At 40.7% G+C, this 9,440-nt stretch overlaps 1 long non-coding RNA gene across 1 annotated transcript in view; it reads right to left on the reverse strand.

Moving 5' to 3' along the window:
• The window catches only part of LOC141995841 (uncharacterized), a 136,779-nt gene extending 132,194 nt beyond the window's left edge, over nucleotides 1-4,585 (reverse strand). The window contains exon 1 of the long non-coding RNA XR_012641410.1: nucleotides 4,480-4,585. This is a non-coding gene — a long non-coding RNA (uncharacterized LOC141995841). The remainder of the gene's footprint in view (nucleotides 1-4,479) is intronic.
• Nucleotides 4,586-9,440: the final 4,855 nt, after the last annotated feature.

The raw sequence follows: 9,440 nt of genomic DNA on the forward strand, positions 1-9,440 counted from the left end.
ATACTGCCTATTAGGGTGCCCAGGAAAGGTATTTAGTGATCCCAGAAATTATGAGTGGGGCTTGAGCCAGTGCTGTTTGTTAGTTTTAAGAGGGTCCTTTCTAGCTAACTGAACCCAACTCTTGTTGCTGCCAACAACACAGAAAGGTTACAGTAATGTGTCAAAGTGTATTTTCCAATAAAACAAAATATATTAGAAATCCATTTTATATTTTTTTTTATTTTAAAATATTCTAAAAACAATTGTCTGAGTAATTAAGTCTGCCAACACCTCTAATTTGGAGAACACATCATATGTATGGTCATTGCTAAAAAGAAATGCAGAACCTTCCCCTTTTACATTATGCTCTGATGGATAAATCCGTTAAGATCTCATATTCCGATTTCATCTAGACAATACAGTGTTTAAAAGTAAACATGTTCTGCTAAATAAAGTACACATGGTCTTTTAGGGCTTGATCCTGCAAGGTGCTGAGCACTCAACTCCCACTGACAACTGGGGATGCACAGGGTATCACTACATTGCAGGATTAAGCCCCTAACAAATTATAAGTGTTGTGCTTTATTTTGTTCCATTCCATTTACTAGTAAAAGGATCTTATTTAGATTGTATCTTTGTTTTATAGGAACCCTGACATTTCCGATGGAACTCAACACAATACAGCTTTTGGGCCTGATCCTCCAAAGATGCTACAGCTGAAATTCACTCTTCTGCAGAAGGTCAATGCAAGGCTAATGCACAACTTAAGCCTTATTTTAGTGCTTAAATGGGACTTGCACCTTGAGTTGGTGCTCTGCACAAGGAAAATACCCCTCTACACACAGACTTTCCACTCAAGTCAATAGGAAGTCTGTGTCTAGAAGATTGGGGCTCTATTTTGCCTAGTATGTTTCATGCACATTCTATCCCAAAAGGCATCTCCTAAAAAGGCCCCAATCCTGCAATGGGATCTGTATCAATGGATTCCTATCATTGCAAAGATTCCATTTCAAGTCCAGGGCATTGAAGCCCAAAATCAAAATTATCATTACTCAGAAGAGTTCCCTTAATTTCATTGAGACTAATCACATAAATAATTACTGTTCACAGGTAAGGTGTTGCAGAATCGGGCCATAAAGAAATGAGAGAAATGCAAAAGCAAGAGTTTAGGTCTAGAACATGACTTACCTTAAAATGTTGCAGTTATGCACATGCTTAGCTTTTCTCATGAGAATCATTAAGTCAACAAAACTACTCACATGTTTTGTTAAGCATGTACCTAAGTATTTGCAGGATTGGGACTTAGTTTATATGTATTTTAAAATACCTGAGAAGCTAATATTTAGAAAATTTTAAAAAATAAACACTTTTTGTGAAAATCAGAGTTTTGTGCTCCCTCTGCTGGCTATTCAGAAGAAATTTACCAACAAACACTCTTCCCCAATGCTGATGCCAGTGCACCAACAAAGATGATATTGCATTTGCCATGAGTTTGGGCAGATATTTCTAAGAAAGTGTTATAAACAGAAAGTACAAATAATGAACATTATACAAAATGACTTGACAGTGTCTTTATAAAATGTGGGTTTGTATGAAAGAAAATATAATCTTATTATGACTTTGTGCTAACCTGTAAATTAACAACAATTGAAACTGTTAGCTGGGAATTTACTCTGGCTTTCAAAAAAGAAAGAGCTGAGCCCTTCATCAAACATGGCTGACTCTTAGATAAGGCATTTTCTTCCATTAAAATAAAGGAAAAGTTTTCTAGAAAATTTTACATGACTTTCCTGTTTCCACTACTGTTTCTCCAAACCCCTCATACAAAAACTGAATATCCCTGCTCCTTCCCCCCAGCCCTTGACTCCTCCTCTCATCATCTGCTAAGCTCTTGTGTTGGATGAGCACTCTAGCTAAGGGAGGTTGGATGGGGCTCATTCTGAACAGCAAGAGCACTGCAAATGGGTCAGCCAAAGGGAGCTGATATAAAAGTAAGAGGAGACATTTTCTTCCCACAGCAGCTGGATACGTGTTCTCAAATAGCAGCCCCTGCCAGCCTGAGAATGAAGGACTGAGCTTGAGTGTCTGGTGCATTGTACTACAGCTGAACTCTGGCCCAGACCCTGAATATTTTGTTCCTATTTTTTGCATGGAACTTATTTTGTTAGCAAAGTTCAATATTTTTTGCCCAGTGTCCCCCACTCATTAGAATGCACGAGAGGAGTTTGGCTGCAATGTTGGTCAAGGTGCAGCCCCTGAGACAGGTGCAGTCTACAGAGTATGGCCCATAGCAGCCCTCAGCTATAGTTAACATGGGGTGCAACTCTTGTAGCTGACAAGCCTGCAGAGCTCCAAAGTGATATTGATTAGAGGATGCCTGACCTTGCTGGGATCTGTTGTCTTAGCAGACCAGACCACCATATTAGAGATGTGTGTGGCTCCAATCTACTCCATTTCATGCAAATTATGTCCTCCCTTGGGTTTCTGGTATGTTGCCAGTGGGTCCTCATTCAAAGTTTGGATGCCTTATCCTATTGCATTTATCTTTAATTACATCTGATCATCTGCTTCCAGAACTAAATAATTACAACACAGCCCTCCAGGACTGACTGTTTCCTGCGATTCCTGAATTTGCTTTTTCAGCAGAAGACACATAAGGTATATGAGAAATAAAGCAGCTATTTAAGAACTACTTCCCCCTTTTGAAAGAAAGGCTTTAATAGGAAATGAAAACAAGTACCATATAATGTGCTGTTAAATAAAATCATGATGCCCACCAACATTAGAACTGAAGGGCAGTTTACTAAATGAGGACATATTTAAACAGGCCTGATAGTTATACAAATATTAGTTCACTCTCTAAGGCAGATATGGAGCCACAAAACTAAAAAGATACAGTATCACTGAGCAACTATCCATGAGAAATTGATCATTATCAACAGTTAATGCCTACTTTATCAGCTAATGGACTGGGGAGAAATCAAGTGTGATTAATATTCCCCAAAACTAATCACAATCAAACTATGGCAACACTAATTATGCAAGGGGGTTACTACAATCTAAGAAGAAATAAATGTAAAACCATAGTTACCGCTTTAGGAACATTAACAAATACCTTTTTAAAAGTTGTTGGATGTGTCCTATTGAGTTAAAAAAGGATTGTCATTGTTACTCCAAACAGAGGCTCCTTTTTATGCCTTCAGAACTACTGGGATTAATTTAATCTGTAAATTGAAGTAGCAGGCAGCCTCCTGACCTCAGTAGACCAGGGCAGGGCAACTAGCTACTTCTCTCTGATGACAGTGGTAGAATTAAAAAGAGGGAAGGTGGCTGATGACCCACTCCTCTGCTCTGAAAATAGCAATATTCTCCTGACTTCTCTTAAAACCAGATCTAAGTCTCATTTAAGTCCATGTAATGGCTCACACTGACTTTAATAGGAATTGGATCAGGCCTTTATTCAGACATGCTTGCTTCTACTATGTGGCCCTGACTCAGTATAGCATTACGCTCATATTTAAATCCATCTCTACTCCAGAAATCACTTGGGCACATACTTAATTTAAACCTGGGCTACAGTCTCATTGAACTACTTCGGACTGAATGACATGCTTAAAGATAAGTGATTTAGCCAAGTGATTTCCTGGATGGGGTTGCTCTCCTGAACCGGGGCCAAGGTAATTTACCTTTTTGCACTGTGGTCGGTATTTTGAGTTGAAATAATAGCATCTGAAAAAATCGTGCATTATTTTCTGTTTTCAGATTAATAACAGATCTGACTACTTCTTTTAAAGATATTTTAATTTTACACAGAAAAAATAAGACAAGTACTGGAATAAATGGCAGTGCATCTGTTAATCCCACACGATTAAGAAAGAGGAAGGATGAGCCCAAATATATCAATTTTACTTTGAAGGACTTACTAAAACTCAGAATCTAAAGAAGCTTATTTCCCTTGGAGACTATTTTTTTATATAGTGATATCTGACATCAGTGTAACCAAGGACGTTTCCTCTGCCGATACAATGATGTGCTTCAAGTACTGTGCTAATTACACATTTGGCAGAAAGTAATCTCCTCCACATTAGTGAGTACCTATTAGTCACTATGAAAAATCCAGAATACAGATCAACAATGTAGCCCAAATGCCACAAAGCAAAAGGAAGGGGGTCATATGACCACAGCCATCAATTGCAAAATGATCCGATCCCTCTGCAACTGGCGGGAGGAAATCTGCAAATGAAATGTCAAATCCTGCCTCTAAACTCCCTTCTCCCAAGAAGCCCCCATATTAATATAAACACTGTCAGGCCCCCACCCATTATTAAAAAGAAAATCTCTCTAGAGGAGAACTTTTCCCTATGCTCCCGGTGCACTTTTGTCTGTCTATTGTTAGTCCCCGTCCTAAATCGTGTAAAATCTCTCTCTTCTTCTGTCTCTATTACAGAGCTAAGCACGTTATTGGAGCTTAATATCTTTAACCACTAAACAAACACTTACCTTTGATGTAGGTCTTACGTCCACTCCTGTTCCCATATAAAGTAATAGGAGTTTTTTAAATCTTTGGAAGTAGGACTGGACCAGTAGAGAAGATGGTAAATATACTGAAAGCTGGTGGTTGTGGGGACTAATATCTTTTATAGGACTAACTTCTGTTGGTTAAAGAGACAAGCTTTTGAGCTTACACAGAAAGGTGACAGACAAGAACTGGTGCTACTTCTGCTGTGAGCTATGTGGTTGGATTTCATTGTACTTAGTTTAATGATTGCATTACAATTTAAAATGCTAGAAAATCCTATTATTAAGCCTAGTGCTCGACCTGAGGTAACACAGAAACCTCTTTTCTTATTGGTGCCAACTTCTAAAATGTCAAATCATATTGATGCAAGTCTGATGCTCCAGAGAATAAAGTGAGAGTGCGAGAGAGACACAGAATATGAAAAATCCTCATTTTGCTGCTTCTGCCTCTTTAGGTACTTCCTAAAGCTCCTCCCCTACACAACCTGGGGCTTGTGCATACTGGCATCCACATTTCTGTCTACATATTTTTATAGGTAACTGCAATATCTAAGAACCAAGGGGGGGGGGATCCTCTGGTGATGGGTTCATTAGTAGATCATCACTAGATAGAAATGCTTTATTATTGTCTTTTACTGTTACAGTTAGGTAATGTCCAGATTCCCAGCCGGGTGCATGGTCACATTGCACTTGGCACTATTGTCATAACCGTACAGCTAAGGGTAGCCTAGAATTCTTCCTTACCTGTAAGGGGTTAAGAAGTTCAAATAACCTGGTTGGCACCTGACCAAAAGGACCAATGGGGAAAGAAGATACTTTCAAATCTTGGGGAGCGGGAGAAGGCTTTGTTGGTGTGTTCCCTGGAGAAAGCAGAGAAGCATCAGGTCAAAAAACTCCTTTTCCTATAAACCATCCTGTACAAGTCTCTGATATTTTCAGAAAGGGGCAGTACATTGTTACCTGGGCATTATCTCTTGCCACAGGTAAACAAAGGCTACCCACAAAGTGATTATTGTTACCTGGCCAGACACCATCCACAAATGTACAGCTTTGCTGGTACAAAGGTGGAAGACTTGTAAAGTCACATGAAACTGGACAGCTGGTTAGATATGTTTCAGAGTAGCAGCCGTGTTAGTCTGTATCCGCAAAAAGAACAGGTGTACCTGTGGCACCTTAGAAACTAATAAATTTATTAGAGCATAAGCTTTCGTGGGCTACAGCCTACTTCATTGGATGGAACATATAGTAAGAAGATATCTATATACATACAGAGAAGGTGGAAGTTGCCATACAAACTGTAAGAGGCTAATTAATTAAGATGAGCTATTATCAGCAGGAAAAAAAAAACTTTTGTAGTGATCATCAAGATGGTCCATTTAGACAGTTGACAAGAAGGTGTGAGGATACTTAACATGTGGAAATAGATTCAATATGTGTAATGACCCAGCCACTCCCAGTCTCTATTCAAACCCAAGTTAATGGTATCTAGTTTGCATATTAATTCAAGCTCAGCAGTTTCTCCTTGGAGTCTGTTTTTGAAGCTTTTCTGTTGCAAAATTGCCACCCTTAAATCTTTTACTGAGTGGCCAGAGAGGTTGAAGTGTTCTCCTACCGGTTTTTGAATGTTATGATTCCTGATGTCAGATTTGTGCCCATTTATTCTTTTGCGTAGAGACTGCCTGGTTTGACCAATGTAGATGGCAGAGGGGCACTGCTGGCCCATGATGGCATATATCGCATTGGTAGATGTGCAGATGAACGAGCCCCTGATGGTGTGGCTAATCTGATTAGGTCCTATGATGGTGTCACTTGAATAAATATGTTGACAGAGTCGGCATCAGGCTTTGTTGCAAGGATAGGTTCCTGGGTTAATGTTTTTGGTGTGTGGTTGCTGGAGAGTATTTGCTTCAGGTTGGTTGGACAATGGAATAAAGGGGCTATAAGCAACACTCCTGGGCAGGGGACCAATATTTGCAGCAGTCCTATCAAAAAGAAAGTGACCAAACATTTCCATTATATAGCCAACCATTCTATTAGAGGGCAACTGTATGTGTACTGCCACCTTGCTCCAATTTTCATAGGATTGTCTCCCTGCTTGCTATATTAAAGCATCTGCCCCCCAATCTATAGCTAGCATGGAGCCCTCTGTCTTCTACCATAGTGTTAGCAACTGATCTAATCATTTTATTTATATTTCTTGCTGACCTGATTTTTCCCGATTTCATTTTTAAACCTCAAATGCCTTAAATTAATCTTGCACAGAGTTTGTAAGCCCGGGAAACTCATTAAGTTTGAAAGAGATTTCCTGTAAACACAATGGATAGTAGTAGAAACAGTGAATGTCTTCTTCCCAAGTCTATTTCCAGTGAATTTCAGAAAGGTTAAATTCCTCCTGACAAATGTAACTGACTGTTATCAAGTCAAAAACCAAGAATGGAATGAAAGATAGCTAAAGAAAAACTGCACATGATCAGTAGTTTGAATTCAGGTGAAAACCTCCTTTTGGAGGTTACAGTATATTTGTCGCATAGGAAATTAACCACACACTTGTCTCTAAAATTAAGGGGTGTTGCAGAGCCATATCCTTGTGTGTACAACTGATTTCCTTAAATAAACTCTTTTCTTAATTAGTGGTATGTTATGAAAGCAAAATAAATATTGTTTGTACATTTAAAGTGAGAGTAATACTTGTAATCATGAAAGTAATACTTAAGTTATAAGAATCTTTATTTATATGCTTAAGTTGTTTGCAGTGTAAAGCCATGCTAACAGAATTGATCATAGTGGCGATATATGACTCCTCGTGTGATGTAAACAGTTCAGTCTGATGAGGACATCCCCTTTCTACTGCAGTGATATTAGAAGAGCGCCCACGGGATACAGGGGTTGCTCGTGTTGTGTACCTAATGCAACCTTTTGGGCTTGCTGCGTAAAATGCAATCAAGTCATGAGAGATCAGATTGTGAATTTAAGGTATTTCAGGCTGCTGCAATTACTTGTGGACTCCACACATCCATACAAAAGAGTTATTCACTTCCTAACTGCTTATCTGCCCTTCACTAAGTACACTAAAGGGGGAAGGCAAAGGGGTTTGGATTTAATGGAATGCACTGTGCATTGGTCATGTAGGAATCAGGACAACTCCTGAAATGAAATTGTACAAACTGCAAGAGTACTCTGCCAAACAATGAAGGAATAAGCACATTCTCATGTGACTAAACGAAGACCTACCATGTGTGTGGAGTGAACAGTATGGGACTGGATAAGTAGCAGCACCTACTGAAATACAACTCTTTTTACATTTTTTCTTTACATTTTGCAGTGAAGTAATATGCTATATTCCGAATACAGTGGGGGCACTTACTGTTTCTACTACTATCCATTGTGTTTACAGGGAATCTCCTTCAAATTGGGATTGACACACAGCAGTGTTTCTGTTCACGTTACCAATGGCAGTGAACGTAGGGGCAATAGAGCTGTGATGTGAGTTCCTGATGAATATTGTAGTTGCATTTTATAGCCCTATTTTCTAGGGAAATGAATGACAATTTATTGTACTGCAATAAATGTCTCAATTTCTTGCTGATTATGAAGAACCTCTATTCATAGTAATAACTCCTAACCTTTCCCTATGTCCTGTAGAGAATGAAGGTCCAGATACCCATGTGAACAGCTGGAAGTAAGAGGATTATAAAAAACGATGGGCTGTCTTTAAACCAGTGGGAAATGCTCTTGATCAACGGCACATAGTGTGTTATATATCAGTCAATAAACCCAGATGAGGGGCTGCCTACCAGTTTGCTAACTTTCTAAATAAATAGCTGCACATTCGTTCTGTAAAGCCAGGCAAGTCCAGTACAAGACTCATTGATTAAAGGGGTACTGAATGGATATTGAATTGAGGGAGAGAGGGGCACACAGATTTAGCCATCACACAGTATGTCATTTACATGCTCTGTTTCTTACCACCAATACATTACCTGGAATATTCTGAGCTGAGGAACTCTACTGCTAATAAAAAAGGGGTGCCAGTCACCAAACTTCCCCCTATTCATTTTATGCTGATGTTAGCAGTGTTAGGGAACACAGAGAGTATGAACAGGCCTGTGCAGTAGTGTAATTAATTTCCATGTGTAAGCGGGGGAATAGTCCTGCTATTGTGGGGAACTTTCCTGGCTTCTGCACTACCCCGGTGAACTGGGCTTGCGAAAGGATCTGAGTCCTCGCTCCCACTTCCTTTACGCAGTGGCCTTCCTGCCCTTGAGGACTCCCCTTCCACTCTCCTGTCTGGCAGAGTCCTCGTAACCCCAACAAGGCTGGGCCCAGGATTCCTGGGGGGCTCGACCCCCAACCCTGCTGTGGTCACCTAGGACAGGGGCTAGGGTGTCCCCACTCCGGGGTACTCTCTCTGCACTGGGCACTTCTCTGACCCACTGACCATTACATACAAGTTAAAGCAAATGCAAGTTATTTAATTAACAATTAATTTTAAAAAGAATAAGGAAAAATGGAAAGGTTAAAGGAAACACATCAACCCGCTCTGTGGCAGGGAACATCACAAACAGTGTCTCTGGAATGTCAGGGCAGTTCACAGTCTGTTCCTTGTAAGTCCCAGGCCTTCTTCTCAGGCCCTGGCTGTGCTGTAGGGATGCTGTGGGTTGGACGCTCGCTCTGGTGGTGGCCACACGCTCTCAGGCTCTAAGTGGTAGGACCCTTCTGCCCAGTGTCGCCCCCGCCCTGCCGGGGTTACAATCCAAGCCCGGCCTGCAGAGCCTCTTGAGGCGTCTCCCTGTGCTGGGCCCACTGCCCAGGGTCCCCCTCGCTCTCCCCAGCTCCGGACTGCTCCAGTCCCAGCTCCATCACTCTGTCTCTGCACTGCTGCTGCTCTGCCTCCAGCTCCCTGGGCTGCTTCTTCAGCCCCTCTGCCTCTGGTTGCTACAGCT

The sequence above is a fragment of the Natator depressus genome, chromosome 11, assembly GCF_965152275.1.
Source record: "Natator depressus isolate rNatDep1 chromosome 11, rNatDep2.hap1, whole genome shotgun sequence".
In the NCBI taxonomy this organism is placed as follows: Eukaryota; Metazoa; Chordata; order Testudines; family Cheloniidae; genus Natator; species Natator depressus.